Raw genomic sequence first — 24,473 nt, 5'->3', positions numbered from 1 at the left:
AGCTTCTGGGATGATACCCCTCAGTGGGGTGGACTTCTAAAAGTTCTGATTTTGTGCTCCGCTGTTCTACTGCTTGCAGGGAGCTAGTCCCTCCCCCCGCAGTCTATCATCCCATATGTTGTCTCAGATTCATTTCTCCCCTTGTCCTACCTTCCAGAAAGTGATCAATTTTCTGTTCCTAGAATTGTTGTCTTCTTCTCTTCGATCTCCTGTTGAGTTTGTAGGTGTTCAGAATGGTTTGATAACTATCTAGCTGACCTCCTGGGACCCGAGGATATTTAGGTCTCCTGTTCCTCTGCCATCTTGCTCTGGACCCAAGCTCTCTTCTTTATCTGTAACATGGCTATGTGTGGTGGACTGAATGTTTTGTGTCCCCCCCAAATGTGTGTGTGGTGAAATCTTAACCCCCAATGTGATTGCATTAGGAAGTGGGATCCTTCGGAGGCTGGAGACCTCATGAATGGGATAGTGTTGTTATAAAGGAGACGCCAGAGGGTTCCCTTACCCCAATGAGAGTCCAGAGGGAAGCCTGCCATCTATGCAGTGAGGCAGTGGGCTCTCACTGGGCGCGGGATCTGCCACCAGCTTGCTCTTGGACTTCCCAGCTTCCAGAACTGTGAGAAATAAATGTTTGTTGTTTAAGCCCCTTGGTCTATGGTATTTTTGTTACAGCAACCCACATGGGCAACTGAGATGCTATGATAATATTAGCATCACAAGGGAACCCTCAGAATAGATCTTAAGTGGTGCTTGATGCCGAAGAAGTGTTGGTCGAATATCGACCGGTTGAATGAATATATATAGAAAGCCCTGTTCCGTAAGCAACTAAGAACAGTTGTTCTTGTTGTCAGTTAACTCTTCATTTTGGCATTCTCTCATTGACTATCCTGGGTTCCTTAGTGAGGAACAGGGTGTGAGGGCAGGAATGTGACTCTGTCTGGAGGAATAAGCTATTATTAACTGAGTGTTGACTATGAGCCTGGGGCTGTCTCACAAGAACCCCAGGAGATAGCTCCCCTCAGGGGTCCAGTTTTACAGATGAGACTAGGTAGTGCCCAAGGTCATGGGGGCTAAAACCCAGAACTTGGACTGGGATCTAGACCAGACTGAAAAGCTTAATCATTATTCTACAGTCTGGTGTGTTGAGAGAGGAGAGGGATCTCCTTATCACTGGTCAGTGACACTTCTTAGTCTTCACTTGGTTCCCCAGCCACCCCGTACTTGCTTTCTCAGTCTGAGGGCACCCAGTTGCTAAGGGCATGGTGGGATCAAATGCCAGTTCAGATCTTTCTACAAGTCCAAGCTCCATATTCTATCCCATAATGGTCGTTTTGACAGTCAGGAAGGTACCTCTTCTTCTCCTCTTTCTCTTCCAAAATTAATTAATTAATGAGAGAGAGAGAGCACGAGCAGGAAAGTAGAGGGATGAGGGGTAGAGGGAGAGAGCGAATCCCAAGCTCTCACATCCCTGATGTGAGGCTCAATCTCATGACCCTGAGATCATGACCTGAGGTAAGTCAAGAGTCAATTGCTCAACCAACTCAGCCACCCAGGTGGCCTCTTCCAAAATTTAAACACAAAGTGATAAACATCTTGAGTAAAAGCTCTGCTTTATGGCTCCTGTTCATCTTCCCGTGTTTTCACTTGGCTCTTGCATGATGCTTTTCAAACCTAGGCATGCTTTCAAAAAATCTGGGGAGCTTTTATAAAGGGCAGGTCCATGGGGCGCCTGGGTGGCTCAGTGGGTTAAAGCCTCTGCCTTCGGCTCAGGTCATGATCTCAGGGTCCTGGGATTGAGCCCCGCGTTGGGCTCTCTGCTCCGCAGGAAGCCTGCTTCCTCCTCTCTCTCTGCCTGCCTCTCTGCCTAGTTGTGATTTCTCTCTATCAAATAAATAAAATATTAAATAAAAAAATAAAAAGGGCAGGTCCTGAGCCCCCCCACCACAGTCAGAATCTCAGCGTGAGGCAAGGGTGGTGGTCTTTATTTTTAAATCTATCTGGGAAATTCTAAGGTGCGAAAAGACCAAAAACAACCAACATACAGGATAGGACAGGGTTGAATGCAGGTGAAAATCATGACCATGTAGCTATGGCAAGGATTGAGGCAAAAATCCAGAAAAGAAATTTCGAATTCCTTTTCTGCTCCCAAGCACTCAGTCTGAAGGATAGACCACACCTATCAGAATCTGGAGTGGGTGACTAAGTTGACTATGTCCCTTGAATGGCCCTAACTGATGGGCATGGCTGTCATATCATGTCTCCATCCTGATGCCTTTTTGTGGAGAATCAATAGTTTGAGGAAAATAAGACAGATTCAGGTTATTTTGGGTATCCTGTGCTAGATGCAAAGGAGTCATGGGGTGGGAAAGGGGATCAAAAGGGGTTACTTTTCTGGTGGTGATAACTAGCAGTTGGTCTTGCCGGAGGAGAAGAGAATGGAGAAACAGGCCCAAATGTTTCTACTGCCTCTCTGTTAACCCCATCCTGGGCTTGGGGTGCAGTCCCAGATTCCAGCCAAAATGAAGTGTTGGCTGATCAAATTCAGGCAGGCTTAGTGGGACGCACAGAGAGCATGTGTGGTCAACAAGGCTACTGAGCTATGAATTCATCCTGGGACAGCCATTTCAAGCTGCTGACCTTTAGAGACCACTGACATGCAGACTGAAATTTAGAAAATAGACCTTAATTTTATTTGAAAAAAACTTTAGGGTCCCCCAAATATCTTTTTTTAGCTGTCTTTTGGTCTAATATATCCTTTTGGGAGAATGAGTTATTGTGGCATAGTTAAAAGCTTTCGTTATCCTTCCTCCTCACGTGGGGAGCTAACAAGTAAAAAATACAACTTCTTGCAGAATAGGAACCCGAATATATCTGGAGAAATAAACTGGTGTGGTTGTTGTCTGTATTGAGAACGGACTACAGTCGGCACTTAGACTCTGGCTGGCTGGGAGCGTCGAGTCATTGAATCAGTGGCAAATGTCCATTCCTTCCAGCCATGAAGCTTTTAGAGCATTTCAGATAAACCAGCTTACTAAATGCAAAGACAACTCCTGTGCCAAAATTTCTTTTGGGCCTCTGTCCAGGCAGGTATCTAGAAGCATGGTCTATGTGAATGATGAGTAGGCAGACTGGGGCTTCTTCCATTATTGTTCACCCAAGAGACTACTATGATCCCCACTCCCCATCTTTGGGAGTTTTTGATGTCTAAGGGTAAAGATTCAATAAATGAAGGTATCAGGCCTCAGTGCACATATTCCCCTCACTTCTCTGACCTCACTTTTGTGGGGGGTGGTCTGGCCAGGCCAGAAGCCGATGATGGATGAGTGGGAGGTGTGCCCTCATACCCTGCCAGTCCTCTTGAGGTTCCAGGAATCTTCTATCTTAAATATCTTGCCAGATTCTAAAGCTCTTTGCAGACAAAGGAATCTATATACTCTAAGTAGCATTGAGTTTCAGAATCCAGCAAATGCAGGATCTATTACAGACCAATAAACTAGAACAACATGTGCATAAAATGAAAGGTGCCCATGAAAACTTCCTTCACCAGCACAGTTGTTGGGGTTTTGTCCTAGTTAGTTTTGTGATTTAAAACATTGTAAAATATACAAGCAGTACGTGAAACTGTATGCGTTCAGTTTAAACAAAAATGAACATCTATGTTGAGAAATAAAGAAGCACCAGTACCCCAGAAGTGTCCTGTGTGCTCCAATCAGATCACGGATCCTTCCCCCCTCCCCACCCTTCATAATGACTGCCCTGAATTTTGTGTTAATCACACCCTTGTTTTTTATTGTAGGGGTACGTGTGTGTGTGTGTGTGTGTGTGTGTGTAACCATAATGTGAGTGTATCAGTAAATAGTGTTTTAATTTTTGCCTACTTTTAAACTTTATATGAATAATTTGTTTCTTTGGACCCACATTGTTTTTGAAATTCAGCCACATTGATGCACGTAACTGGATGCATTCATTTTCACCATGTAAGACGCCAGGGTGTAGTCAACTAATGATGATGACATTTAATAGCTGTACTGTTGATGGATGCTTGTAGTGTTTCCTTTCTGAAGAACACTGCTAAGAACAGTTGTGAACATGGTTCCTGATAAACATGTGTCGAGTTAGATTTTGATGACTTTTTTTTTCTTTCTTTCCTTTTTTTTTTTTTTACCAGACTCCTTTCATTGAGGAATCATCAGGAAATGAGAAAAATTCTCAAGACTGGAGCTTATAAGCCTTTTCCCTATTTTTAAAACATGGGAAGAGTTGGAATCTAGGGACCATTGAAACAGTGAGCGTGATGAGGAATTTTGGCAAAATTCTAAAAAGAAAATTAGGTGCGATTTGTTCTTAAGAGTGCTTAAAAAATGAGGTCACTAAAAATAAGCCATGACAAATTATTTTAATCAATCCCTTTGGAAGGGTCACCCCACTGGTTGATCTCTGAAATGCTTTGTTTACCTTCTTTTCCTTAGATTATCCTAGGAGTCTCTGAATAAAGTCCCCATTATAGGTCTATTTCCAGTGGCTTATATTTTTTTGTTTGTTCCCATGCCAATTTTTCTAATCCACAAGCTCTGTTGGTCCAGGACCCTCTCTTGATCATCTAACAAAGTGTTTGACTATAAGCTAGTCCTCCCCGGAGGTTTGTTGGATGGATTCTTTCTTTGAATACAAGAGTAGGAGCGTACAGGCAGGAGATTATTGATTAACAGATAAATATCTGTTTAGAGACCTCTTTTTCAATATATTTTGAGGGTCCAGATGAGTTTATTTCTTTTATATGACAACTCCTTTGAGAAGTAATTCATATACCACACAATTGACCCACTTAATTTGTACAAGTCCGTGTTCTCTTGTATGTGCAAGAAATCACCACAATCAATCTTAGAGCATTTTCACCACTCTAAAAAGAAACTCTGTACCTATCAGCAGTCACTTCCCATATCTTCCCAACCTCCGCAGGCCTAGGCATCCACTAACCAACTTACAGTCTTTACAGTTTTGTCTATTCTGAAAATTTCATATAAATGGAATCATATCATATATGCTCTTGTGTGATTGGTTTATTCCACTTAGCAGAATATTTTATGTTTTGTTGGTGTTGTGGCATGTGTCAGTATTGTGTTCCTTTTTATTGCCAAATAATATTCCATTCCATGGGTATAACACATTTTACTTACCAATTAATAGTTGATAGACATTTGTATTATTTCTACATTTTGGCTATTTCGAATAACACTGGTGTGAATATTTGCGTACATGTTTTTGTGGACACGTTTTCATTTCTCTCTGAAACGTTTTCCTTTTATTTCATTTCTCTTGAGTATATCCCTACAAGTGAGATTGCAGGGTCTACTGTAACTCCAACTTTTTGAGGAACCTGTCTTGGTCAATATTTTAAGAAGCAATTTAGGTGAAGACAAAATGTATAATGATCAAATTTATGAATGGCATAAATCTGCAAGAATTAATGCTCTGGGTGTCGCTCTTCAGTATGGTAGCCACCAGCCACACGCAGCCGTTGAGAACTTAAAATGTGGTTAGTCTGAATTAAGATGGGTTCTAATTGTAAAAATATATACTGGGATTTCAAAGACTGATGTATAAAAAAAGGATGTAAATTGTCTCATAGATTGTCTCAAAAATAATTAGTTTACTGATCACGTGTCGAAGTGCTAGTATTTTGGATACATTGGAGTAAGTAAAATTAATTTCACCTGCTTCTCTTTTTCAGCTTGGCTACAAAAAATTTGAAATTTTGTGTGTGTTTCGTGTTTTATTTTTTTGTTTGTTTTTATTATTTTTTTTATTGTTTTCAATTTTCAGTCCAGTGTAACATAACATACAGTGTTATGTTAGTTTCAGGCATACAATATAGTGATTAAACATTTCTATACATTGCTCAGTGTTCATCATGATAAGCCTACTCTTTATTCCCCATCCCCTGTTTCCCCCGTTCCTCCTCCCGTCTGGTAACCATCAGCTTGTTCTCTGCAGTTAAGAGCCTGTTTCTTGGCTTGACTCACATTTTATTTTTATTGGGCATCACTACTCTATTCTCTTCATATTCATTTCCTCCTTTAAACATTAGATGAATACTAACCTGGTGGGGTTTGGAATCAGACCAACCTGGATTCAAAACCAGATTCTTCTTAGCTATAAAGCTGTGGGCGAGTTAGTAACATTTCTAAGTTTCAATTCTCTTAACTGTAAAATTTTTATTTTTAATTTTTAAAAGATTTTTTTTTTTTTTATTAGAGAGTGATCGAGAGAGAGAAAGAAAGAAGGAGCAGGGCAAGGGGCAGGAGGAGAGGGAGAAGCAGGCTCCCCACTGAGCAGGGAGCCCGACGAGGTGGGACTTCATCCCAGGACTTCAGGATCATGACCTGAGCCTGAGCTAAAACCAGATGCTTAACCAACTGAGCCACCCAGGAGTCTCAACTAAATTTTTCAAAAAATAATACATATTATACTTAATTTTATCAGAACTTTATGAAGATTCAATAACGAAAGTTACATGAAAAACTTAGCTGAATGCAGGCATCCAGAAAGAGCTACATAAATGTTAGTTCTTTTCTCTCTCTTCCTCATTGACATTCTGTGAAGTGATAGGTAATTAACCAGATGATTAATAGGTCTGAGTTGTGACATGTGCCCCCTCCTGTGACTTACAGTGTATTTATTTTAATGAAGGTACTTCGAGATATTATGCTTAATAAAATGATGGCAGTGGTTGAATTTTTTGGGTAGGCTGGATGTCATAAAGAATATGAATAACCACTTTCATCTCTTCTGTGATTTTAGAATTTAACTTTGCTTGTTTGCAGTACAATAGATGCCAAGTCTTAAAATAATTTGGGGCTGTTTGAACTTTACTCAACACTAAGGATATGTTGAGATTGTTTGCATGTGGTTCAGGATGTCATTCGAACCATCCAGAACTCATTCAATATGGAAAACTGAGCGAGAACTTCTCAAGGGAACTTATTCTCTCTCCAGAGGTCAATGGAATTTCCTGTTTCTGTTTGGACTCAAAATATCACATGGAGTTCTACTTTCTCTGAAGACTTTGGATCCTGGCTTGACCCAGGCACAGTTTTAATTTAAATGAAAAACACACACATCACAGACTCCCCACCTCCCCCTGTTCTGAGGCATGCCTGGTGGACCAGAGGTTGACTTCTCCGATCAACAGGGACCGCAGATGGTACTCCCTTCACTTTGCTGGGGAGACTTCCTTCCTTCTCCAGAATCGTCGACTACCCACAATTGTTTTTCTACCTTTTTGCAGTTTTGGAAGGAGATTGAGCACAAAATGACTAGAAAGGAATTGGTAATAACCTTTGCTTATTTGAAGGAAAAATCTGCTTTTAAAAAACTAAAGTTTTCTATAATCAAATAAAACTTCATGATGTACTGAAGGTTCAAGGCAGCTCTTCCCTTGTTCTAGGTTTTTATGTAAGAGAACAGATACAGAGAATTACATGCTTATTGCTTGGACATTAATTTTTTTGTTTTCTATATTTCGCCCCCCCCCCCGGGTGATCTGTTTCTAGAACATTCCTATATGATATGTAGTTAAAAAAAATTTTAAAGCTGCCTCTCCACTTTTTGGAGAAAGGCAGAGCGCTCCATCTTGGGTAATGGAGCGGGCATGCTCTGCAGCCCTCTTGACCATCTTGCTCCCATTTGTTTGATTAGGGCCTAAGCATCTTTCAGTCATGTGTTGAACTTGGCACCCTGAGATTCCTGCTAAAAGTTGCAATTCCTTCAACATCCTGCTGTACTCTCTGGGAGAAGTTTCTAAAGACTTCCAGCTGTCACTAAGAATGACGAAGGACCCTTTCCTGACAGGATTGCTTTGATTGTCCTGCCTCTAAACAATGGATAGGAAAACATCAATTGCCATTTCTAGGGTAGTAGAATTTTGGAAATATTTGGGTCCTCTTCCTCAAGGATGGGAGAAGCCATGGCCACATACTGACAAAATTCCTCTATTGCTCAGGGTGTCCGCAGAGATTATTTGATTCCTCAGGAAATCAAGTCGAAGTGTAAAGCAGTGTTGATTTATCGGGATCAATTGAAATTGTAGCTTCTAGTCTGTCAAGTCTTTCTCAACTTCTTGTTTCTACCACTTTTTTAAAAAATATTTTATTTATTTATTTGACAGAGATCACAGGTAGGCAGAGAGGCAGGCAGAGAGAGGGGGGAAGCAGGCTCCCTGCTGAGCAGAGAGCCCGATTTGGGGCTCGATCCCAGGATCCTGGGATCATGACCTGAGCCAAAGGCAGAGGCTTTAACCCACTGAGCCAGCGAGGCGCCCCATCTGTTTCTACCATTTGCAGAAAAGTATTCGTTTGCTCCGTCTTTGAACCTACTTCATGTTGTTCCCTTAAGCAGGGAAGAGGTCACCAGGAAGAAGCCAAAGAATTGCTTGTGTTTCTTCTTCCTCCAACCCATTTAGAATCTTGATGACCCTTCATCTTCAGAAAAACAAGGCAGGTGACTAGCTATGGGTCGTTATAAATGATACCAAGTCCTGCCCAGAGATGGGAGCCAGACAAACCTACTTGATTTTCAAAATGAAAATGTTTGATGATGAGCAGATAGCAAGTCAGGCAGAGATGGCAATAGATAAGTTTTGTCTTCTGGTATCATTACTTTTACCTCAAATACTGACTTGAAACCAAAAAATTATTCAGTGAACTTGAAATCACTTCAGTCGATCACACAGTTCTCATCAGAATAAGGAGTGGATTTAGAGAATAATTCATTCATGCTCCACATTTTGATTTTTTTCGTATTTTCCAGTATTTTTGGAAGTATTATTTAATTTTAAGTCCAGTATAGTAAACATTTTTTGAAGTATTAAAAAAATTTACTTTGATTTTTTTTTCCAGGTTTCATCCAACATAATGCAGAGAAAAGTGTGCTCTCTTTACATTCGATAATCCCAATGTCATTTAACCAAGTGGTTAACAATTCAGCATCAAAGCTGGATAAATAAAGCGAAAACTCATGTCAAAAAAACTTAAAAACAAAACAAAAAAATTGTTCTGGGAGACTTTAATATCTCTCTTCCAGAGGTATTTAGACCAAGCAGATAAAAATAAGGAGGAAGAGAGTTTGAAAAAAATGTAATGGACACCCTCAACATAATAGAGATATGTATAGGACTTTATATCCTACAGAAAATGTGTGTTGTTTTATGACTCTGGGGACTTTCGGCACTCAATCCCATCAGTGACCACAAAGAGAACTTGAATAAATTCCAGAAAGGGGAAGTTTTGGAGGCCGTATTCTTTGCTTTTAATCCAATCAGCTTGGAAACCTCATATAAAGATACTGAATTAAAGAAAGCTTTGCCTAACCTAGTGGGACCTGTTCAATGTCAGATGTTATCGGCGGCCGTAATAAGCGGTTTAGAGCTCCTACAGTAACTGAGAATACAGGCGCAACCAATGGTACTAGGTAATTGGGAGACTAGGATTTTATTGAGGGATTCCAGATTCTTTAGAGTATGTGGGTCAGCCTTTAATCCTCTGAAATGTTCCCACAGGTTCAGAAAATCTTGGTAAGGAATGAACTCCCGGATCCAAACAGCTGACAGGCAGGAATGAACTTTAAATGTTATTTCTTTTTCTTCCCTGCATTGAGGAAATGAGGACCCCTTTAACAATGAAGGTTTTTCTAAGGGTCATGATAAGATCTTTCTTCCGCGTCTGGAGCTGGACTCGGAGGCTCTAGACTCTTAATCAGCAGAAAGAGGAAACCAAGGCTTCCTTCCCGGATCTTCCTGGCCTCTGTAGAGCGCAGAGCCACTTTGTGCAGAGTTTTCTGGATGCTGTCAGCTCAAGATCCATTTTCATGTTGAATTCCCCCTTGGCGTTAGACCAAACAAAGGGCTGTGTTCCCTTTTCAGTGTGTGGTTCCTTAAAAGAAATTCTTTTCTATTTTCTACAGGTAAAGCGGCTTAAGTTACGTTGACTCAGCCTATTCCGTCAATATCACGGTTATTGGCGTTGAATGAAAAAATATATTTCATGAAGTAACCTGTGTCGGTTGGGTTGGGATGGGTCAGGAGTTGCCTTTGATGAAGGAAATCTTTTAAATTTAGGTAAAGAATTCCCTGGTTTATCCCTGCCTGTGACAAAAAGAAAACTTTATTTTGGGCATTCAGTAACACTCACAAGATGTGGGAGAGGTCCAGAGTGCGGGAAGACGGCCTCTCTCTTTGATTTGGATGTGGAAACAAGTCCTCTGACCTCTTTCCCCATTTTTTAAAATCCTTTTTTATAAAACGGGATCAGTTAAGAAAGTGAACGTGGGTCCGCTGTGGCTGAATGTGAGTCATCTGCTTGTAAAGCCGCATGTTTTTAGAAATGCCACATTGCGAAAGACTTCTAATAATATGCTCTGAATGAGCTAGAAAGAATTTTAACTTCATTCTGAAGTAAAGTGGTTACCTCTGAAGAATGGGGGGAAAAAAAAGCAATCCACAAGCCTGCAAACTCGTGTTTGCATCTTGCAGGCTTGAACACATGGAGTTCTGTTGCAACAATGGTCTTGACAGGACCAGCTTGTTTCATTAAAACAAGCTTAATTGAATAATTACTACCTTATGAGGCCCTCAGATATTTCCAACTGAGTCCTCCTTTTTGTTCTCTTTCAACTTCCTCTATCTGACAGCTCTCCCACAAGGGGTGTCCTCTTTGGAAGTTGGTTTTTCTGGGAGTGGAGGCAGTCGGGGATGGGATGGTGTCCTTGAGCGCTCGGGACCCCAAGCCTGTCTTTTGGAATCTGCTTCTCCTCCTTCTCTGGCCAGGCCAGGCCCTCCTGTTCCAAAGACCAAAGCCCCCAGGAAGCAGAGTCAGAACAGAGGACAGTTGCACCCCCGCTGCCATTTTCCTGTGCAGTGTGAGGTCACACAAAGCGAGAATGGCTCCTCTGTCCACCTTCTGTAGCACAAAGGGGAGCAGGCTTTATTTATGGGCTTCTTGGGAAGAAATCTGGTTTGGAAGTTTGTAAAGCCGGCTGCTAGGAAATAAAATATGCCCTCAAGCCAAAGAGGTATTCCCCTCCTCCCCCGTGTTTGCTTAGAATTTGGAAGGAACACTAGTATTTATTGTCTAATGTGTAGGGCGTAAGCGAGAAGAGATGCATGCATATACATGAAAGTTTTTGAACATCTTGAAAGGAAGTTATTCTTACCTTGAAAAAGAACAAAAAATGCCAGGATTCAGCAAACATTCACTGTTCAAATATGTGATTTCATTGCTTGGTTCATCTAACAAAATTTGGAGCAAAGGGTATTCCCTTAAAAGAAAGGAAACAAAAGGGTAAGAGCATTTATTGAGAGGCGCGCCGGTGTTAGGACAGCCTTCTCTTGCCTGGCACGGTGGTATTTATTATGCGCCCGCGTACGGGGCAACTTGGAGCCACATACACGCAGGATGACTGCTCACAGGTGGGCTACGTGAGCTCTCCGACCTGGAGCCTCGTGCAGTTCAGTAAGCGCACAAGCTTGTGTCCTTCGCGTGGGTTCCCCCGATGCGGATCAGAAGATTGGGCACGGAGGATGGATGAACAAAGCCTATCCTACAGTCTTCAGGCCACGGCACTCAGCAGGAACTTCGGACGCGCCCTTGATGAAAGCAAATATGGGACAACGCTGTTAAGCCGCCCAGAGTCTTGCTCTGCGCAAGGGCCGAGGTCGTGAAATCAACGTACCCTCCCTAGCGGTCACCGTATTCCTTCCGCCCACTCGGAGGGGCCTTCCTCAAACTGTTAGGGTCACAGTCACCAAATCCTTATGACGTTGGTAACGTTCAGGCTGCAGGGTCGCTGGGCGGCCCGGAGGGGACAGCGGGCAGTCGTGGGAGGGAACTGCACTGCTGGGCGGGGAGAATCCCTCAGTCCACGGTGAGTGGATCCAATCGAAGCGCCAGAGAAGGAACCTTTCTCTTGTCACCCCCGAAAACAGGTCCAGAGAAGGTGCCGTTGAAGACACGCGGAGTTAAATCGTGAGAATTTTCTTCCCCATTTGCTACCAGTCAGTCGAAGCAGTGTGCAAAAAAGACCTGGTTTTTGTCTTTCTTTTTTTTTTTTTTTTTTGGAGTTTCCCATCCCATATTGATCCCCTAAGATTGTACTAACTTTATGGGGGACTTAGATGTTACCTCCTGGTTGGTTCATTTTTTTTTTTTTTAAGGTTTTTAAAGAAGATTTTTCAGGAGTATGTGGAGAAGGAAGTTTCTTAAGGCTTTTGAGTAAGACCACCAGGCAACAGTGAGCTAGGACGGAGCGTGGTTTGCTAGGATCCACAGTGGTTCTGGAACCTGGTTGCATTTAAATGTTACTCCAACGGGGGGTGCCTGGGTTGCTCAGTCCGTTGAGCCTCTGCCTTTGGCTCGGATCATGATCTCAGGGTCCCGGGATGGAGCCCCGCATCAGGCTTCTTACTCAGTAGGGAGCCTGCTTCTTCCCTCTCCTATTAATCCTCCCCTGTTCGTGCTCTTTCTCCCTCTGTTTCAAGTAAATTACAAAAAAAAATTTAAGAGTTACTCCAAGAGCTTGTTAACTATACTGATGGGCTGCTGCAGGACTTAGAGAGAGTGTACTGACATTTGTCATTTCCTCTGAAATGTGGCAAAAGATAAAGACGATGGGTCGGCTTGTGAGACTGCAGATCCAGAAAGATGTTAACCGTAGAAGCTAGGTTTGGGGTGTGCAAGTGTCCACTATGAAATTCTTTTATTTTCTTTTATTTGGCACGTTTGGACCTTTCAAGGGTAAAATGTTGGGAGAAAAAAAGAAATGCTAGAAAATGAATACTGTTTGCATGAGAGGAGAAATGCTGGAACGCAGAGTAGAATGAGTGCAGTTGAAGGATGAATTAGCAAATTGCATAGTTAGATTCAGGAACTGTCCCCAAAGCGGGAAAAGAACCCCAAATAAGAAAGGTGAAAGAATAAGAAAACATAAAATGATGAGGTATACGGGATGGTAGTTAAGTATGAGGAATCCCAGAAAGATGATAAATGAAAATCAAGAAAAAGATACATTTGAAAAAATAAAGAAGGAGATTAAAAAAACACAGATGGAAACACCACCACAGAGGCGGATGCTGTTATACTCTGTCCACCTTCCCTTGTCCGGGAAATTCGAGTTTCTAAATGAATCCCAGCTCTGGAGTGTTCGATGCTCCCTCTGTCCTTTGCTATGAATTCAGGCTTGAGAGGTGCTGGCTGAGAAGAGAGAGGGAGCCTTGGAGACCAGGACACTTTTAAAAACAAACAGGTATGGGAGTGCAACCATGATCAAAATGAAGTCAATGCCGCTTTTTCAAAAAACGTTTTCTTTTTAAAAATTTATTTATTGGACAGAGAGAGAGAGAGATAGAGGAAACACAAGCAGCCCAAGCGGCAGGCCAAGGGAGAGGGAGGAGCAGGCAGACACCTAACCACAGAGCCACTCAAACAGCCCGAGAATGCCACTTTTTAAATGACAGACTGGGCTTTCTTTTTGTTCTGAAGGATTGGCTTATTTTGGTTGGTAATTTCTTAATTGCAATGACAGCAGAAAAACAAATATTAAAAAAAAAAAAGTACACGATTTCTTGGCCAAATTCTTGTGCTATTGGAGGTCAGTGGAATTGAACTTCACGTATTTATAGCTCAATTAATATTTTTGGGGCATCAAATAAAAACCTTCATGCATGAAAATGAAAGGCACACTAGTTATTTAAAATTAACTTTATTGTTTTTGTTAAAGTGATAGACGTGTATTATACAAATGCAAGCCATATGGAAAACTTAAAGAAGAAGGTTAAAAAAAATCCTCAAAATTCTAAATGCTACCACCAGGAATAAAATCATTATTAACATTTTATGGGGCATCTGGGTGGCTCAGTCGGCTCAAGTCATGATCTGAGGGTCCTGGGATGAAGCCTGGCACTGGGCTCCCTGCTCAGTGGAGAGTTTGCTTTTCCCTCGCCCTCTGCCCCTCCCCACTGCTGTGTTCTCTCTCTCTTTTTCTCTCAAATGAATAAATAAAATCTTCAGAAATAAAATCATTATCAACATTTTATTTTTTTTTTTTAAAGATTTTATTTATTTATTTGACAGACAGAGATCACAGGTAAGCAGAGAGGCAGGCAGGGAGAGAGGGGAAGCAAGCTCCCTGCTGAGCAGAGAGCCTGATGCGGGGCTCAATCCCAGGACCCTGAGATCTGTGACCTGAGCGGAAAGCAGAGGCTTAACCCACTGAGCCACCCAGCTCCCCCATTATCAACATTTTAAATACTTCTATGCCTACACAGCCAGAAGGATGGAAGTACAAGATTTATTTACAACATGGGGATCAAATGCTCTATACTATGTTTGTGAAAAACAATTTGTTTTTTAATTTAATAGAAAAATACTGAATTTTAAGTGAATTACTAAACTTTGGATACTAATGCTTTTAAAAGTTTGCAAAGGAGATTAAAAAATAAATTTACAGGTGATGAAAGTATATTTCAACCCATATTATTATACATATTTTCCCTCCTGCTGTGAACAGTGAGGATATTAGTAAGCATGCAATCCTTCTCTTGTTTTTCCTCTGTTAACCGCCCCTTTGGTTCCTTTTTTTTTTTTTTAATATTGTCAGGACTCATAATGTTTACATCCTGTTTCAAAATATAATCCTGCTCTCTCTTCAGTTTAACTTATACTCTTACCTTGATAATCATGACGATCCTGATAAATATGGATAATAGTTATCCAGTGCTTATGAAGGGCCAGACATTATGCTAACGCTTTTTTGGTAGTAGTTTATTTCATTCTCATAATGACTTTCATACGGATGAGAAAACTGAGACACAGAGAGGTTTAGTAACTTGGTCGAGGTCACACAGTGAGTGGGATTCTGACTCTTAGGTCCAGTTGTATTGCTACACTAGCTGTACTGGGATTTTCGAGTAGTCTTTTTTGACAAAATTATGTGGATGCTGTATTTCCCGAGTTCCTGCATGTCTAAGGATGTATGTCACTTTGATACCCCAAGGACAGTTTGGCTGGGCATAAAATTCGAGAGTCACACTCTCTTGCTTACCTTTGTAAATAGGATCCCCTGGCTTCTGGTATTGACCGTTGTTGGGAAGAAGTCTGAGGCTAAAGTGATTTTTTTTTCTTTTGGAAGTAACTTATTTTTCAGCCTAAATGTCTGAGGCATTGTTTCTTTACTCTTGAGGCTCCATAAATGATGAGACACGATGAGACAGAGTATAAATATCAGAACAACATGTGCCCTCTCCCTCTGCAGGGTTGAGGTTTTCTTGGAGAAGTCATATTGTTTTCTGTTCCACTTGTGTATCTTTTCAAGGACATCAATTATGCATATATCAGGAATCTTTTTCTCATTTTCGATATTTACCATGTTCTCTCTAATTATTTACGTCATTGTTCTTTTCCTTTTTGTTCCATCTAATTTCTCCAAATGTTTTTCTCCGAGTCTGTGACGGTCTTAAATTTTGTTTATCCTGTCTTTGTTGCCTCTAATGTGGCTTTTCGCTTTGTAATGATTCTGTTCCGTTCTGTTCCTGCATTCCCTTCACATACTGTCAGCTCGCCTTCTACCCCGTCTGCTCTCTTCACATTTACTTTGCCTTTTTGTAGATGTTGAAAGCTCTCTTTTCAAAGAAGGCGTTGAATCTCTAGTTTGAGACTCTGGAGAATAATTTGCAAACATTTCCCCTCATTTTTTGTGAATGGTTCTTCTTCTGATGTGTGTTCTTTCCCTGTTTTTCTGCCTACATTCCTTTTTTCCTCTCTTTTCATGGTCAACACACAAATCCTATAGCTAACAGGAGTCGCTCTGTCTGCATTTGCTACAGAATGACCTGCGCAGTGATAGGGTTGAAGTGCTGGGAAAGGTGTGACAGAATGACCTGGGCAATCTCCAGCAGGAGTTAAGATGTATCATCTGAGAAGCTGCTCATTGACCACTGAGTTCTGCACTGAGAGCATGTCTCACTGCAGACCTTGATGTGTGAAGGTTGGAGTGGCTCATGGTGCATCCTGAGTCTCATGGGTCTCATGAGCCTCACGAGTCTCATGGGTCGAGTTGTGTGCCCCTCCCCCAAATTCATAGATTAAAGTTCTAACTCCAAGGACTTCGGAGTATGGCCTTATTTGGAGATATGGTCCTTACAGATGTAATTAGCAAGAAAGGAGGTCATACTGGAGAAAGGAGGACTGGTCTTCCTGTTAAAAAAAAAAACAAACAAACAAAAAACAAAAGCATGTGAAGAAACAGACACACACACAGGAAGAAAGACAAGTGAACACGAAGGCAGAGAGTGGATCATGTCATCTCCAAGTCCAGGAGGGAGACCTGGCACTGAAACTTCCCTCACATCTCTCAGAAGGAACCGAACCTGCTGACCCCTTGATCTTGGAGCCTCCAGAATGGGGAGACGAGAACTTTTGTTGATCAGCTGATCAGCTGCCCACCTGTGGTACTTGGCTAAGGCAACCCTAGCAACGGTTTGCACATTCTGTGTCTTTTTTGGGTGACAAATCCTTGCTCTCTGTCACACCTAGTAGTTGCCCTGGGCCAGGGCACTGGACTAGATATTGAACTGGATGTGTCTGCAAAGCTGGGGTGTCCTTCAGCTCTACCTTCCCTGCCCCTCTGCAGCCCGAACTCTCTCTCCCCGTCTTCCCAGTGTCCCTGTGTTATGTCACTAGTCAGGCAGCTTCTTCAGGATTAAGATCCTTCCTTTGAGAGAAACCTCTGGGGAAATTATGTCAACTCTGGGGAAATTATGTCAACTGCCAATAAATTTCATTTTACATTATTTTTGACAGATGTTCTTTCTTCTTTTAATTTGAGACAGAGGCTTTTACTTTAGTTAATTTAAAATGGAGTTTCTTACCTTTGGGGTCTTTTTGTTGTTTTTGATGGATTTCGGTGAGTATGGCAGAGTGAACATAACTTTATTCTATCATCTGTAAGTAAATATTTAAAGAAGACTTACAGTGACAAACATTACCATTTCCATTTTGCAGATAAATAAACTCAGGCAAGGAATTTAAGAGCAAGGGCTTTATGAAGAAAATGAGAGCTGGTGCCTTAGGAATCTCTGTCATGGTAGGAGTTTAGTGTAACTCGATTGAAAATGTTTGTAAATATCTTTGTTAAGCACGGGGCTGAGTGGGGGACATTTCTGTGTCTTTCCTCAAAGAAATGAGGACAACCCTTTTGTGGGACATGAAGGCAGAAAAAAGTAATTATAATCCAACGTAGTTGGTGCAACACGAGAGATATGGATGGACAAGTTCTGCGGAGTCTCTAGACTCTATGCTATAGGAATAACCGTACCTTGATTAGCAGTCACTGAATTCAAGCTTGTATTTGTCACTTCCAGGAACTGATTTTGACTGCGGTTGACGTGGACTGCTTCCAGTGTGGATGAGAGCAAAGTGCCAGAAGCAATCTCAAATTTAGTTTTATTCCAGGAGTTGATAAGCTTTTTGTAAAAGAGTCAGATAATAAATATTTTAGACTTTGTGAGTCGCACTTGTTCTTTGTCACAAAATTTCCTTCTTTTTCCTTTTTTTTTTTTTTAAAATACAACCCCTTAAAAATGTAAAAGCCATCATGGCTCTTGGGTCATGCAAAAATAGGAGTGGACCAAAGTTGGGCAACACTTGTTCTATTCTAGAGTGCATCTTATTTCTTTTTAAAGATTTATTAATTTATTTGAGAGAGAGAGAGAAAGAGCAGGGGGAGGAACAGAGGTAGAGAGAGAATCCTGAAGCAGACTCCCTGTTGAGTGCAGAGCCCCACACAGGGCTCAGTCCCAGGACTTAGATCATGACCTGAGCCGAAATCAAGAGCCAGACGCCCAGCTGACTGAGCCACCGAGGTGCACCTTAGAGTGCATCTTAAAGTCACCCTACACTGCTCCCTAAGTCTTGGGAAGGGCTCAAGACAAGAGCTCACATAGGAATGTCATTCAAAGTTAACCAAGACTCAAAGTGTGGTGGATTGTGGTGTTGTCACTGACTGCCCTTTGTGGGTGGAATATACGTATGTGCCCACTCCCGCCAGGTGGCTTGCAGCGCCTCACCCTACAGGAGAATCTCCTTCAGCATTGGTGGTGGGCGTGGCTCTATAAAATCCGCACAGAAATGTGGTGTGCCTCTTCCTGGCAGAAACTGAAGGACCTTCATGTGGTCGCAGAACCACCATTAACTCGTTCTGCCATTGCTTGTGTTCCCCACTGCTTTCTCATTCTTCCTCAAGATCGACAGAATCCAGATGGGCTTGGTCCCAGAAGGAAGAGACAGAGCAGAGTAACAACCAGCTTCTGATTGGCCTCTAAAATAAGTGAGAATTAAAGCTTTGTTCTTAGAAGCCCAGGAGTCTGTCTGTTTGTTACAGTTACGTTATCTGAGAAAGCTGCCTAGTGCCAAAGATACTTGTGTTCCACTGAAGCTCTTTCAGTTTGGTCCTCCCTTCTGAGCTGAGCAGGCGTGGATCAAGAGTGGAGTACATTTTAATGCATAAAGAAACTTTGAAAAATATCTCACATTTCTTATTTCATAAAATCAGTTCATTTTAGAGAGGGGGCCAGGTTTACTCTAGATGACTCAGAGTTCTAAGCAAGAAAATTTGAGAAGTAGAATGAACAGGCATGCACATCAAACCAATGTTACCAGCATGGCCGATTGCCCTAGAAACCTAGAGAATACTGAGCTCAACAAAACAATAAAGGCGAACATGGCTGGTGTTTTGGAATAATACATAGCTACAAGTGAAATAACAGGGGCACCTGAGTGGCTCAGTTTGCTAAGCGACTGCCTTCAGCTCAGGTCATGATCCTGGAGTCCCGGGATCGAGTCCCGCATCAGGCTTCCAGCTCCACGGGGAGTCTGCTTCTCCCCCTGACCTTCTCCCCCTCTCATTCTCTCTCTCTTTCAAATAAATAAATCTTAAAAAAAAAAAAAAAACAACACTGCAACTATTTCTAAATAATTGTCCATAAAAAACAAGCATAGTTTTAATCAGTAGACCCAATAATAAAACCTGTACACAGTGCTGAGCCTTTAAAGTTTCAGAGCATTCGCTGTTTCCCAAGTGCTGTATCTTCGAATGCTAAGATCTGCATCTTTGGATCTCCCTGCCAACTCAGGCTCTTGTGCCTGCTGGGTAACGGAACATTCAGGATGAACTCTGAGTGTTGGTTCTTCCTTTTCAAACTGCTCTTACGCAGGTTAGACATATTTACTGATCATAATAGATGACATGCCTTGAACATGTGACATGTGCCAGATATAATGCTGATGCTGCGGATGGCTTCTTCACTGCCCTTGCCCCGAACAGCTTTGTGAAACAAGTACCATTATTGTCTCAGGCTGGGAATGAAGAAGCTGGAGCTCAGGGCTGTGAAATAATTGACACAGGCTACACCCTCAAGGGATGGTGGGACTGGAACTTGGATTCAGGGCTGACCCTGGAGCACCCTCTGGTCTGGAGGGGACCTCTACTTCCTGTCCGGCTCTTTTTTCTCTGCCATTGCTGAGCTGCAGGACCTTGTCAAGGTCAAATGAGATCACGTCTGTGAGATCCCTTTGAAAACTGTCCTGCACTGCGCAGATGTATGGTGGCAAGGTGAACGCTTCCTGGAGCCCCAAATTGTCCAGGAGACATAACAAATGACCAGTCTGGAGGGTTCAGGTGTGGAAGCCCTCTGGAAGCATGTTGTGGGGTCTCTCTCTGGTTATATGATTAAATGCTGAGATGGTCAGTCTGTCCGAGAAGACGCAGGAGCTGGGGATGAAATCCCAACTGAACGGTCAGTCTTGCCCTCACATCTCCTCCCGGAGGGAACTAGTTAGCACAACATCTGTTTTCTAGGATGAGCGTAATATGTTGGCCTGAAAACCAACCCGTTGAGACCAGTTCCTTGGACTTCCTATACCTGAGTTTTTTTGGATCAAACCTCTAACGTTTCAGGCTAATGTTTTAAAAATGGAAATGAGTCAGAAGACAGAGGGTGCCTCTGGGATCCGAAACTGGTTTTTGTCCTCTTTTCACAGGAGAACAAATGTAGGAGACTTGCATTTAACTCGCTCGGATGGAAACACCATGAAGGACAGAGCTAAGATGGGTGAGCAGCGTGCAGAAGCAAAGTATCTTCCGGCTCCCTGAGCCCATCTCAGAAGAGGCGCACGCTGGGCACTGGGGGACATGGGTCTCTCGAAGTGGCCTAGGACGTGGCTCTGCTCTTTCACAGTGTTGGACATCAGTGACTTACAGGCTCTGGAACATAACCAAGGCCTTAGTTGTGAAAAGAGGCAAGGCAAGAGGAGGGGAAGGAGAGTGAAAGGGGAAAGGAGAGGGAGAGAAGTAAGTGAATGAAGGACAGAAGGAGCAGGAAGTTTCGAAGGGATGTAGTAGGGATACCTGAGTGGCTCAGTCAGTTAATCGGCCAAATGACTCCTGGTTTGGGCTCAGGTCATGATCTCAGGGTCCTGAGATCCAGCCCCGCATCAGGCTCTGCCCTCAGCAGAAGCCTGCTTGAGTCTCTCCTTCTGCCCTTCCTCTGCTCCTTCTCTCTCTTTTTCTCTCTCAAACAAATGAATCTTTTTAAAAAAGTGGGTTTAGAAGAATGAGGAATGAGTTGCCTCAACCATCAGGGAGGGCAAAACCAAAAAACTAATCCAGGGAAATCTGGTGTTGAATCTTTACACCAAGATCCTTGGTCTTTGAATTTCCACCTTCAAGGTATGAAAACAGGTTCGTAACAAATCCTAGACATACAAGGTCAACTGCATCTGCCATGAGAAATCACTAGAGCTCCATGAGAGAAGTCCCCAGATTTCTCCGGAACCATCTATCATTTGGGACAGAGCCAACCGTGGGCGGTTCTTCACTTCTCTTAAGAGCAACTGTCACACACACACACACACACACACACACACACACAAAAGTAACTATCACTAAATGCCTAACGCCTCCTCGTTTGGAAGGATAAATCTTTAAAAATATTAGGCCCTAGACTGTCTTTTAGTTTTCAGGGAATCCATATTTTGTTACTCAATTTAGAAGTTTAAAAAATGACAGGCTTCTAAGTGTGATTTAACACCAGCTTCGGTACCTCCCAAATTCTTTCCTTTTCCTCATTAAAGAAATGAACATTGTGGAGCTATATTATGTGCTTCCTTTCAAGGCAGGGGCATTTCAGTTCACGGTTTCTTCCTCATTGCATTTCCAAGGAAAGCCAGCGTGCTTTCAACACTGGCTGTGTTTGAAACACACGTCATCCACGTTCAAAAGGGGTTCTGAACCAGCTTGTCCGAGTTTCCCAAACTCGGAGGAGACACAAACATCTTATTCTAGTTCTCAGAAGAGGCAGACAAGACCCGTTGGTTTCCCCTCCTCAGCTTTACTCCCGTCAGGGTTTTGGCCCCTGAGGCGACATCAAATGACAAGAGTTGGCTTCCAACACACAAACGACAGGCGTCGCGGCTATAGAAATCCGGTGTACTCTTCCTTTTGCAACCCACGCTGTTGAAAATCAGCAGCAGAGAGAAACTTGAACGATCTTCTAGAATAATGCTGTAGATCGAGGGGAGGTTTATCCTAAAGCCGTGGGAGGGAGAGGCTGAGCAAGTGTCCAACAAAGGAGTGAGTCTGGACTCCAAGTGACAGACGGGAATTACGAGCTACTGAGCATGGAATCGTGTGTTTTCATCCGTACGGAAGCCTTTACACATATGGAGGGAGCTGGTGAGGGCAGATCTGTCCTGACCCCTGATGGCTTGAATTAACACAATAAAATGCATCTTTTGCAGGGGTCACACAGTCTAGGGAACCACGTTCTGGAAATGATATGAGGATTCCTCTTTCCATCTGGTGGGGGTTTGGACTAGATAATGCTGCTTACATAGGGTTAGGAATTCCACTCAGGGCTTGCTTCTGTTGCTGGCTTCCACAAGATCCACATTTTATTTTATTTTATTTTTTTAAAGATTTTATTTATTTATTTGACAGAGATCACAAGTAGGGAGAGAGGCAGGCAGAGAGAGAGAGAGGAGGAAGCAGGCTCCCTGCCAAGCAGAGAGCCCGATGCGGGGCTCGATCCCAGGACTCTGGGATCACGACCTGAGCGAAAGGCAGAGGCTTTAACCCACTGAGCCACCCAGGCGCCCCAAGATCCACATTTTATATGAAGTACAATGCTGACATGCCCCACTCTGACCCCATTCCCCACTCTGACCCCTGTGCTTCCCCACACCGCAGAAGTTCTAAATAAATGCGGTTAATAAATCTGAGTTAACATGAAAACCACTAAAGTAAAGTCCAGGGTTTTCTTGCCTTGTCCAGGAGAACATTCCCAGCCTTCTGGAAACTGTCTACTCACTTCGGTGGCTTAAACCCAAAAAAGTGACCCTAAACCAGGAGAGGAAGACCAGCTAGAGAGAGATCACACATTACTAGTACTCCAGCTCCCTAATTCATGTCTTTTGGAGTGGGAGGCTCTGTGCCGCCTTAGTGGCCATGGGCAGTGACATTTGTACAGAACCCATGGGCTTTAAAAAGGTTTATGTTTATAATGCGAAAAAAATCTATCCCATGTAGAAAAAGATGTGTGTGTGTGTGTGTGTGTGTGTGTGTGTTTGCATGTGTGTGTGTGTTTGCATGTGTCTGTCTTCTCTGTGTCTATGCATATGGACCTACACACAGGGTGTGTGTGCTGCCCCGATGGGAGCTACACGTGCTGTTGGACATCTCCCCCTCCCCCACGGACATTGAAGATCTTTCATCTCCACAGCGGACCCTCGTGCATGGTTGGTCAGTCGGTCAGCTGAAGGCCACAATGACTCTCACCCAGACCGGCAGAGCTCTCCTCAGACTCCAACTCCTCCCTGACTCATTTCCTGTGACCTCCCTTTGGCACAGTGCTTCGAGGTAGGTAAACGGGCAGGAACAGTGGAGGGGATGGTGACTAGAAGTGGCCTCTCCTCTTTCGGTTGGAAACTGACTGGGAAACCTGAGCCAGGAGATGCTCGTCACATGCCACTGCAGCCGGGAGAGTCGCCGCTATAACCTAGAGAACGAGCAAGACAGCGGGAGAAGGAAACCTTGATGTGAACACCACGTAAATCAAGGAGCAAGGGTCCTGAGTGTTCAGCTACAGCTAACCATGTTCCTTGTTTGAGATGGCCGCAGAGTTTGACTCTGAAAGTCATACAGACAATCCAGAGGAAGAGCCAAGAAAAGTGGCTAAAAGGCGGCATCATCCAGGGGAACTATCTGTGACCGTGTGAATATTCTAGATCCACGCGGTTCTGACAGCAGCAACTAGTCCCGTGTCTACTGAGCACAAGGAATGTGCCTCGTGTGATTGAGAAACAGAATTTCTAATTTTAATTAATCTAAATGTCAATTGCCACATGTGGCTAGTGGCTGCCATATTGGATCTGCCCGGGTCTAGAGCAGCTTTGTGCACTAGAACCTTCTGCAGGGATGGGAATGCGTAGCTCCTCTGTCCCAGAGAGCCACTGGCCTCATGTGACTATTGAGCACTTGAAATGTAGCAAGTGTGGTGGAGGAACTGAATTTGGGGTTTCATTTCCTTCTAACGAATTCAAATTTAAATTTGGGAAGCCATGACTGGCTAGTGGCTATCGCACGCGACAGCATAGTGTGAGGGCATCCGTTCAAGCTGCACGATCTACTGCTCTCGAAGACTTTGCCTTTCCCTCCCCTGTGATCATGTGCACCACTCACTACTCTCGTGGTTGAAGGAAATCTCCCCTGGAAGCACTTGTAAAGCCTCACCTTCCACAGTCCATCACCGACTTGTTTCAGGAGCCTGTAAGAAGATTCAGTGCAAAATGCTTCTGGATTTGATATACTTTGTACCTGTGAATGTTCTCTCCATGGACACATGGACAAAATCCAGTTTCTTAAGCTACTTCCCACTGGGCTGGTCTCCTGTCTGCCCATGGGATTTATCTCTGCGAAAGCAGCTAAGCCTATTTTCTGAATGCAAGAGTCTCCAGGCTCCGGCTTCCACTCGTTGTTTGCGCCAGCTGCAGTTTTATTCGTCTGTGTTTCCGTTTCTGTCACCTCGAAGTCTACAAATGTAGTCGTGGTCAAACAATCTGAGGGAGCTATCTGCTGGAGTTGGATTTCTCCTGTCTGTGGCATTGGTTAATTTCCCTACCAACACCACTTGGACGGATGCACTGAATCATCCTGAAACTTTCTGTCACTCCTGGTTTTACATATTTATTATCTTATAGTTCTGGAAGATAGAGTCTGCCAATGGGACTTACTTGGGCTAAATCAACATGTTGGTGGGCGGTGTTACTTCTGGCAACTCTAGGGGAGAGTCTGTTCCCTTGCCTGTTTCATCCTTCTAGAAGCTTCCTAAATTTGGTGTGTGGTCACTTCCTCCATCTTCATAGACAGCA

Source organism: Meles meles, chromosome 3 (assembly GCF_922984935.1).
Source record: "Meles meles chromosome 3, mMelMel3.1 paternal haplotype, whole genome shotgun sequence".
In the NCBI taxonomy this organism is placed as follows: Eukaryota; Metazoa; Chordata; class Mammalia; order Carnivora; family Mustelidae; genus Meles; species Meles meles.
Note: the sequence above shows the minus strand (reverse complement) of the source record.